We start from the raw sequence: 9,000 nt of genomic DNA, 5'->3' as shown, positions 1-9,000 counted from the left end.
CTCATCCACTTGCAGCTGCTTTCACAGAGGACTCACGATGTTGGCAAAGATGTTGACAGGTACAGGGACACACCCTGGTATCCTGCCTCCACCCTCAGGAGCTCTATGACTGCACTGGGAACCTCCAGGAGTGGAGCAACCTAGAAAGAAAGAAAGAATCGGAGTGTAACTGTCAGTTCTGCTGGCCTTACAGAGTCTCAACAGGCAGGGGCAAATGTCTCCCCTCCGTGCTGAGCTGTATTGGTGAGAGCCTGATCAAAACTTCCCTGCAAAAGGACCCAAGACACCTCATCTACTGGCACCTGCCTTGAGCAGGGCGTTGGATCCCTACCTCCACATCTCCCCCACTGCAGCCTCAAGGAATCTGCTCTTCTGAGACTCTTTCCAAAGGCACCAGAGGCTTTGGAGATGCCGCCTACACTGCTCACCAAGGACAGGTGTCTCAGAGCCACCCATCACCCTCAGAGGCCTGACTTCTCGTGAGGTGGCATCTCCCCTCTCTGCAAGGGTCTGCGTAGGCACAAAGTGGAGAAATGGCTCTGACTGATTTGATTCACTACCCATCTCTCTGAGGGATCGGAATGGATTAGGGTCTGGGATGGGAAGATGCAATGAGGGTCCAGATGCAACAGAAAGCCTTTAAGGAGGGAGAAGATGACTTTCTCCAAGGGAGTCAGTAAAATCCCAAAGACTCCGGGAAGCATCAAGACCTTCCGAAACTGCAAGCCTGAACCTCAGCTGACAGAAACCACCAAACTGCCAGCAGCCCTGCCTCGCACCACGATGCTCCAAGGAGGCAACACGGTCACCAACAGTCCTCACCCAGGTCTCCCAGAAGGACACCGTGATGGCAGGCTGGGCTCTGGGAGCAGAGCACTGCTCTCTCCAGCCACCTCCTCCCATGCTGAGCAGCAAAACACTGGGGCCACCACCTTGCTCCACCACAGGGCACCCCACACTGTAACACACCGCTACCCCTGCACCTCGCAGAGGGTTGGCAGCCAACACGTGCCTCTGCATCAGCAACACACAGGTCACAGCACCACACATGGCAGCACACAGGGCACCCCCAAGCGCCCCACAACACACAAAGCCCAACTCTCCAGCCCTTCCATTCCCTTCTACGCCTCCAAGGCCTTGCAACAGGCACTGCCTCTGAACAGCCACTCACAACCCGGGGCCTGCTCACTTCCCACCTCCATGACTCTCAGAGACTCTCACAAATGCTGTTTTCAGAACAAAAGACACCACTGGGAAGGGCCCTGGCGAGGACACCAGCAGCCTGCTCACACTTTGCCCAGCAGCTCCCAAACGCAGCTCTGAGCAGCACCTGGGGGCCGCGGTGGCAGCAGCAGCTCAGGGAAACGCTTCCAAATGGATCTCCGACCCCCAGCAGGGGCAAAGCTTCCTGCCCCCCAACCCCAGCAGCTGCCCCGGCCCAGCTGCTCGGGGCAGGCCGCCACGTCTGGCTTCAGGGCAGCTGCCCGTTCTGTCCCCAGTTGCTCTGTGCCGTGCTCACGGCCCCACCAGCCCCTGCTGCAGCTCCTGCAGGAAAGCAGCCCCGTTGCCAGCACCGCTGCCCCTGCCCCAGCGGGAGGGCACCTGTCAGCAGCTGAAGGCGCCTGCAGCCCCGCCAGTCCCGCTCACACCCGCTCTCGCCCGCTGCCTCCCTCTGGCTTGGCTCCCGCTCCCCTTTCACCACTTTTTTTCCACATGCCGCACTCTGATTGGCTGACAGAGCCACCAGTTCAAACCCTGCCCTGCCCTCCTCCCCTGGCTGGCCAATAGGAGGGCAGCACTGGGGGCGATGCCATGGCAACACTGCGGCCCTGTGTGACCCCACGGGTGGCTCCTCCCCCTCCCCCGCGGTGAGGCGCCATATTGTGGGTGGCAGCGCAGGCAGCGCGAGACATCGCAGGGCCTGGGGGCAGCGTGGCCCCGTGTGGCCGGGCAGTGCGGGGCCGCAGGGCATGGCCACTGCCCCGCCATGGCTGGGCTCTGCTGCAGGGACTTGTGGGGTGGTGATGACACCCCCACCTGTTTCCAAGCTGCTCTCCCAAACGTGCTGTCTTCTGGGTGCAGAGGTTTGACCCCAATTTGCAGGAGGACAGGGTCTGAGGCCATCTGAGGAAAACACCTCTGAGCCCAAAACATGCTCTGCCAAACTGGAAACATAAAAGGATCCAGGGGGAAGGAGCAGAGGTTCTCCCAAAGGAGCAGACACCTTGGGGTTATTACAAGATGAAGGATCCATTTGTTTTAGGCAAACACGACCACTCCAATTGGTTTGCATAAAATCCAATTTAATGGAATAATTGAGCAAGTTACAAGTAAGCAAAACAGCGCTGGGCGGACAGGGAGTCTCCTGCTCCACCAACGGTGCGCGCACCCCCCCCCCACAGTCTCCTTATATGCGATTCCAGTTCCGGGTATACATGGCACTTCCTGTAACTTCTGCGGTTGCGCCGGCTGTTGCTAGGGGGTCTTCTTCAGCCCTCTGGTGGTCGTGGGGATGAAGGCTGGAGTCTTCCTCTGCATTGTGAGTGGTGACCCTCAGGTCACGCATATATTTTACAACTGTGTGACCTCGCCATCGCCATATTAGGCTATCTAAACTAATATTGCCGCTTTGCTAGCTCAGCTCAATTTTCTCAGGCGAGGTACATGCCCCCACCACAGGATGTAGGATGTTCCCACAGATGTTCCCAAGGCTGTTTCTCACTCTGATGTAACAAATTAGCACATATTGCAATCCAGGCTGTTCCCAAGGCTGTTTCTCACTTTGATGTAACAAATTAGCACATATCACACATTCCCATATGGGCATTTCCAGCAGGCTCCTGAGAGCCCCACAGGAGCTGCAGGACACCCCAACCTCCAGGACGCAGGACCCCTTTCGTGCCAGAGCCAGATCCCAAAGGGGGACCCCCTCCCAGGGAAACTTGGCCCTGGATTGCCCCCTGCCTTTAGGGGATAGGGCTGGGGTTCAGGGCATCCCCAGGACCCAGGAGTCCTGGCTGCCACAGTGTCCCCTGAGCCACGTGGGACCCTCAGGAAAGGCTCTTGAGGCAGCCCCCACCCTGTCCATTTACCCCCACAGCCCAGGACCCACAGCCATTTTGGGAATTAACAGTCTCTGTACAGCCCCTGGGGAAGGAGGTCATGAAGCCCTTACCCTTGGTGGAGAGCCGCAGGAGCGATGGGAACAGGGAACTGCGGTGCGGGCTGATGGTCTCAGTTCAGCAGTTCTCCATCTCGCTTGCCCCCTTACTCTCAGCTCGCCTCCCCAGCCAGGGAAACAGGACGCTCTTCCTGTCCAATAACCCAGAACAGCTCTCCAACACGTCCCTGCTCCTCTGCCTGTCAGTGAGTGGCCCCAGTGTGGCCCCACTGCCTCCTGTCCGCACCCCTTGCCATGGAGCAGCTCCAAAGGGCAGTGATAGGGAACACGTGAGCAGTGTCCAGTGGCGCATGGTAGTGAGGACACTCCTGTGGCACCGGGGAGACCTCCCTGTGATGCGGCACATCCCACTGTGACCTCAGCTGGTGTCATCTGGGGGCTCATTAGGTCAGTGCCATGGAGATGGCCCAGACCAGGAGAGAGCAGAGAGATTTCCCCTCATGTCCTGGAAAGCAGCCACCTCCCTTCAGTTCCCAGTTATGTCCCAAAATTGCTGATAAATCCTTCTGGAACGTCTCCAGACAGTGCCAAAGGCTGTGAAAAATCTCAGATGGGGCACTGGAGAGGTCACTTCTGCGCCCCTGCACCAACAGGTCTCTGCACTGGGCAGAGCTGTTTAATAACCTAGGGCTTGGGGGTTGGTTTGGGAGTTGGCGTTTTTCAAAGTCAGGATCAAAGTCATGTGGGATGAAACAGCACAGAGCCTGGCCATGTGCTGAGATGCTTTGGTGAGCTTCAAAACTGATAACTACTGTGGGTTGCTCTTTTTGTAGAAGTAGGATGTAGGACAGTTTGGGACAGGACGCAACCTTCCTCCTTGAGGCACCAAAGCAGGCTCTTTGGTTCTAAAAGTCTTCAGCAAAGTTTCTTGGTCTGCAGTGCTTGAGATAGAGATGATGCACCAGAAAAGAGCAAACATGCCCTTAACACACATCATCTGGAGGGCTTTTTCTGGAACCCGGGTTCCTGCCATGCTCCAAAGGCATGGGCCAAGCCAAGTAGCAAATTTAGGGAAGTTTTTCCATGAATTTTGCCCAAATTTCCTTTGGGCTGAGCCTGGGGAAAGCTGTTTCTCCTCTCTGGGGCTCAGCTGATCCTTGGGCTTCTCAGCAAGACCTCGAGGCAGTGCTTCTCCCCTGGGTACAGTCCCTGATACCCTGGACCCACCCTGGGACCCCCATTCTCTTCAGGGCTGTACAGCCCTGGCACCCCAGAGCCCCCCACCATAGGCACCCTGGCTCTCCCAAGGGGGCTATACAGCCCTGTCTCCCTGGGTCTCCCACAGGTTTGACCCTGGGCATCTCAGGACACGCCCACATGCTGCAGTGCTGCCGCCCAGGCTCCAGTGCAGAGCCTGGAGGGCAGTGCAATGCCTCAGGATCTGCATTTGGCTCATTCAGAAGTTTGTGACATGACCAGCTCCCAGCTCTGCAGCTGCTGAAGCTTGAGAACGTCCCTACACCCAACCTTATTGCTCTTCCTCGTCTCCTGTTCCATACCTGAGCACCCAGGAAGGTTCCAGGAAGGAGAGCAGTGGGCTTAGTACGGTGGGATGGGTTTCCCTCGACATGTGCTGAGTCCAGCATGGGTATCTCTGAGTGCCCAGGAAAATCCCTCTTCTCTGGGGACTTGCATAAAGTGTTTTCCAGACTTTTGTGCAGAAACACAGCCTGGTCCAAGATCCCCAAGAGCAGCGCAGCCCCTGGCATGGCCCAGGACCCCCAGGAGCTGTGTGACTCTCTCTTCTAGTTCCACGTGCCCTGATTAAATAGACAATTCCTAACATCTCCTTTACAGCACACTAGCTGGACATCCTAACACTGTACCACTGTGACACCTCCCCTTGCTCTTTCCGCATTCAAATGAACAAAGCTGAACCTAGTTACTGAGTTGCACTTCAGGGAGTTTAAAGCTTGCTTTTCAGTAGTTTGTCCCTTTAGGCAAGTCCTAAATTCTGTTTCTATCTAGCATTTCCTATCTATCCAAAAGATTAATAGTAGGACAGCATTTCCCAGACAGTAACTGCTCAAGGTTAGCACAGCTGAGATAAGGAAATAGTTGTAGTAGATTTAAGGGGCCCATAGGATATGACGAGTTGAGCCCCGCCTGGACATCCGACCCCTGCGTCCGACCCATGCCTCCAGCAGACTCCCATCGGTGACCCCTCCATGCAGTTCCCAGGGCTCCACATGCAGCTTGGACTGTAAAAGTCCTTTATTAAATCTACCCTGTTTAACCCCTTATGAACCTTGAGTGTCTCTCTCCGCCGGTATCCAACCTTCTCTTGCCTGCCTTGTGGTCACATTTGACGTAGTCGGCAGAATACTGGTGTGGAGATGCCTCTTTGGGGGTGAAAGGACAAGGGGGAGGCGGGTGGCTGCAGTCCCCGGTGGTCACTACAGGTGGATGGGCACCCATGGCTCGCAAGCTGGTGGGGTGAGTTGCCCCCGCAGCATGGCCAGAGCTAGAGAGTGAGCCGGAGGTATCCCCAGAGCGGCTCCTGGAACTGGTCTCCAAGCTCTGGCTGAAAAAAGTAGGCCTGGCAGGGTGAAAGGAAGTGGGGGATCTGGGGTGGATCCTACTGGCTGCTCTCTGCACCCTGGACAAGGCATTGCTGATGCAGTGCCAGTGAAATGGGCGTTTGGAAAGTGATCTCAAAGCAGCTAAGGGGGCTTGCCAACTGACCCAGGAGGTTGCAACTCCAACCATGGATGGAGTTGAGAAGCTGGAGCACCGGTGTACCATTTTGGCTGCCTGCATTGCAAACTGCTGGCAGTGACAGTGGGTTCGGCGAGATGTCCATCTCCTGGTGATGCAGGCACTGGTGTGAAAAGCAGGTTGGGATCCAGAAACATGGGATGGGAATGTCTGGGTCCCCGAAGAGCCCCCCAGCTGGGAGCCTGCAGGTTCTGAAGCTCTTGCCTGACCAATTCATGCACAGCCTGCATATTAGCTCACTTGTGGACTCTTTGCTAGCAACCCGCTCTGAGATGAAATCGCAAGTGTGGATCTGAGGCTAATTTGGACAAAGGTCCCCTCTTGGCAATGAGGTGTGGATAAAAGCAAGGGAGGGTCACTTCCTTCTAGCATGGTACAAGGTTGTCCCAGCATGCCTTGCACAGTTCAGGTCACCCACCCATCATCAAAGTGTACATTGGAGCCTGCAGTATGACTCCTTCTTTGTATCACACTATAAAAAAAAAAAATTGTTGTTAATAATCCATCATGCGCTACTTTGGGAAGGTTGAGCTGCCAGAGCTAGCCTCCAGATAACATCCATGGTGTCTCTGGGCCACAGGGGCAGCATGCTGGGCTTGGAGACCTAGGCGAGGAGCTGTGTGCTGCTTGGTGGCAGGTCCACTCCAGAAGGCTAGTCCTGAGCGGGGTGGCCATGAGCCGTGCCTGCATGCCTGCCGGCCGTGGACTGGTGGGGTGGCTGCAGCAGAGGTGCCCTCGCAGTCAGCACCCAGATGGGTCCCTGTCACCTGTGTCACCCCTCCCCTCCCAAGGACAGTCATTTCTGCTGGGTGGACTCTCTGAGGCACTGGGTGACATCCCAAAGCCTGCTGGCCAGCACATCTGCTGAGGGCCAATCAGGCAGCTGCAGTGGAAGTGACCTCACAATCAACACTGCAGCCATGTCCCCTTTGCCTGCCTCTCCCCATCCTCCTGCCCATATATCATCTCTGGTGGTGGGTTGAGTGGTGGTGTGATTGTCTTCTTGTCCTCAGAATGGCTCCTACCAGAACCCAGCCCATGAGGTTGCTGTACAAGAGGAGACCTCACCATCAACACTGCACATGTGTCACTTGATCTTTTTCTCTCCTGTCCCTCTTCTGAGTTGTCCTCTCTTCTGGGCCCCACAGTCAGCATCCCAGCCATGTCCCCTTTGCTGGCACCTTCCTCTCCCCTGTCCCTGTGGAATTACACACACGTGGTTGGACAGCTCACGTGTCAGGGTGAAACTGGGTTCCTGGGGAAGGCAGGCTGGTGTGGTGAGGAGGTGCATGTGCGCTCTCTGCAAAGGGGTGGCTGGAGTGCACAGGGCTTTGTGTTGGAGCAGGTGATGAGCCAGTTGAGACCTTGTGGTAAGGATAAGAGGACACAGCAGTGTGGGTGACATTCTGGTAGTGTTTCAGCTCATTCAGGATCTGTTTTGCAATATCCCAGAAGAGACTTCCCCGGAGGGCAGAGGGGCCATGAGGCCTCTGTAAAGAGAGACTAGGCAGAGGAGGAGAGGACAGAGAGGCAGAAGAAGAGAGAGGAGACATGTCAATTGGAATACAGTACTTTCTCAGAACCAAGTTTCTCCGTTCAGAGTGTTGGCAGGAAACGTAGCATGAAGAATAACATATACATCTATATAAACATGTAAACTCCCATAGAGTAATTTCTGTAGTGCATGCATATGGGGCTTCCAATAAAAGAGAAAGAAAATGTTCATTAGAATTTATAAAGAATGTTGAAAGATCTGAAAACAAAGATTTTTTTCATTTCTTGCAAGGAGCTATTTTTTGCATAGATTTCACCCAATGACGAGGACTTTACATTCAGGCCCTTCTAGACACATATAGAGGCCACTTCTGCCTGAGATGCCCTGTGTAGCTGTGTTGCCATGTGGTGCCGGGAAATGTGACCCAGGAACTATAGGAACTTTCTGGAGCATTGTCTGGTCACCAGGAGAAGCATCTGAAGACCTCTCAGTGGGACAACTTTTTTCTTTCCATTGACTAGAAGGGGAAGTACAGACAACTGGGTTAGCCAGAGACATCTGCACTGCAGGGGTCTGGTGGAGAGTGAGCTAATTCCCATCCCTGTTGTTGCCTAAAATGGATTCGCACTTCATGACCATGCAGGGAACGAAAAGGGTTAGTGGCTAGATGTGTAGGGACTCCCTTAAGGCATCACTGTAACACAGGTATGTGGAGATTGCTGCAATTTCGGCCATCGATAAATAGAACGTTTTCAGTGAAGCTGATCAGGCTGCTTTCCTCTATCAGTTGTGAGAGCTCGACATCTCATGGTGTGACTCGCTGTGTGCAAAGATTGAGGAGCGGCAAGGAAGATCCTGGGCAGGGAGTGGTTTGAGGGCAGTGGACTTGTGCGAGACACAGAACTATCCTTTTTAATAGTGTAGGCCTTATTATAGAAGAAATCTTTAGAAACTGCCAATAAAAAAGAAAGAAGAAAGAAATTAGATAATTATCTAAAGTAAAAAAAAAAAAAGATTTGTTATACTTTTCAGCATTACAAACTTCTTTGTGTTCTTATTTCTCTTATTATCATTGTGTTCTTATGTTCTTCTTTTTCTACTTATCTTTTTTGTCTGGTTCTTTTTTGAAACACTGGTCTTTTGGGGAGATTCTTTCTTTTTTTGAAAGGGAAAGTGATTTTCAGAGCTGAGGTGGCATGCAGTCACAGGGTCATGGATGGCTGGTGCCATTGCAGGTGCCCTGGTCCCCTCTGCCCAGCCTCCCTCTGCAGCTGCAAGGGGCTCCGGTCTCCCGCAGGTCCCCTGGGAGAGCTGCCAGGCCCAGGCAGGTCCCTCGGAGACACCGGGGCCTCTCCAAGTGCCACTGGGTGCTTGTGGTTGGACTCCTCAGCTCTGCCTGGAAAGGTGAAGAACTGTTTTCAGCATTTCAAAAATAGGAACACACTTTCATCAGCTCAAATGACTGGCTAATTTTAATGTCAATGTTTTCCTGTGATGAAAGAGTGGAAATCTTCTGCCCTTCACCTTGTGTTTCCCCTGCTCTGTCTAAAAGGCTGTGTATGTAATCTCAGTGCTCTCTCACATATTTCCACATGTCCTGATTAAA

This window comes from Apteryx mantelli, chromosome 11 (assembly GCF_036417845.1).
Source record: "Apteryx mantelli isolate bAptMan1 chromosome 11, bAptMan1.hap1, whole genome shotgun sequence".
NCBI classification, from domain to species: Eukaryota; Metazoa; Chordata; class Aves; order Apterygiformes; family Apterygidae; genus Apteryx; species Apteryx mantelli.
This window is presented reverse-complemented; position numbering follows the sequence as displayed.